The sequence below is a fragment of the Penaeus monodon genome, chromosome 30, assembly GCF_015228065.2.
Source record: "Penaeus monodon isolate SGIC_2016 chromosome 30, NSTDA_Pmon_1, whole genome shotgun sequence".
Classification (NCBI taxonomy): domain Eukaryota; kingdom Metazoa; phylum Arthropoda; class Malacostraca; order Decapoda; family Penaeidae; genus Penaeus; species Penaeus monodon.
The window spans coordinates 17330009-17331335 of record NC_051415.1 but is presented as its reverse complement, the minus strand read 5'-3'; the positions used below and the strand labels follow the sequence as shown (position 1 = coordinate 17331335).

The 1327-nt window shown below is 39.5% G+C and overlaps 1 protein-coding gene across 1 annotated transcript in view; it reads right to left on the bottom strand.

Annotated features, from left to right (window-relative positions):
• LOC119592573 (membrane progestin receptor gamma-like) overlaps window positions 1–928 on the bottom strand; it is a 4175-nt gene extending 3247 nt beyond the window's left edge. The window contains exon 1 of the mRNA XM_037941453.1: window positions 729–928. The gene's annotated coding sequence lies outside the window, so the exon portion shown is untranslated. The remainder of the gene's footprint in view (window positions 1–728) is intronic.
• Between the last annotated feature and the right edge of the window lie 399 nt (window positions 929–1327).

Below are 1327 nucleotides of genomic sequence, written 5' to 3'. Positions count from 1 at the left end.
TATTTTAACAGAAGAAGGGGACGGAATGCCTGAATAAAGGTGGTGATGATATGATAACAAGTGGACAATGCTGGTTTAAAACAGCATAAAAAACGTGTACCAGCCACACCAGCTCCCCGCTTATCTCCAAGTGGCCCCAACATCCAGAAATATGACCCACGAGGAGCGAGGGCGGATCCGTTGATAACGCCGAGTGCATGGCTTAGATTGTGTCACAGTGCAGGTCATGATCAACAAATTCTCGTTGATCATTTACCTTCGTCAGGAGAGGGAGCGTTTGTATAATCTTACTTTTCTTGGGCTACTGGTTGGTCAGCAGGATTGCGTAGAAAGGTTAATGGTTTGTTGTGATTGATATTTATGGGTGGGTTGGTCATGGTTAAGGGAGCGGTTAGGTTTTATAGCTTACTCTTTTAAGTTGGGTGAAAATTATCAGTGGATGATGGGCAAGACGTCCATGTCCATTTAAGTCATTATGACTCTCATATTAGTTGATATTATTTTCAACCTTTCCTATACCATCTTTCTTGGCATTATAATGTGGTTTCTAATGGAAATTATTTTAATGTAAGTTTGTGTTTACTCGCTGTGTATGTGTCTTGTTTGTCTGTATTTATGCGCATACAAAATACACATAAATATCGGTACAGAATTCTAACGCCGTTTATTTCTTGTTCCATCCTTCCTTTTTCACTTAAAGTCATATTTCACAAAAGCATGTTACCCACCTGAAGCAGAATCACTATCCCAGAATCCCACGTCGATTAGGAAAGCGTGTTTTCCTGTAAAGTGTCCAAAAAATGTGTTTTGGTCCTTTTGAATTCCGAGTTGTGTAACCCCCTCTTCACCTCAGGGTAAAGGACCCCCCTGTACCTCAAGCCTCGAGTCCGTTGCTGTTCGTTCCAATGAATCGGCCGAGGTACTAACGCCGTGTGAGGTATCGAAGGTTCCAAGCACATGAGATAACAGCTAAAATGGAGGTTATCAGTTTGGCATGTTATCGGTTTTCTTATCGATTTACTTTTTAGTTATAAGTTAACTTTTAATAAATATAGAGAGATTGTGCTTCCTATAGACTATTTAGGAGTTTTTTTTGTGCCATTGTTGATCGTGCATTTAAAATTAGAAATCAGCTTTTTACTGCTATGCATCTCGACATCTATCTTATCTCAAAATAGGACCTAGGTGAATGGAGATCAAGTTGAAGGCCTCTGTTGCCACATATTGCTTTCGATATTTTAGCTGTTCTGTATAATCCATCATGTAGCAAAAGGAATCGAAGTGATATGAAGATACAAATCTTTAACAGCTCTCAAAATCCATAGTC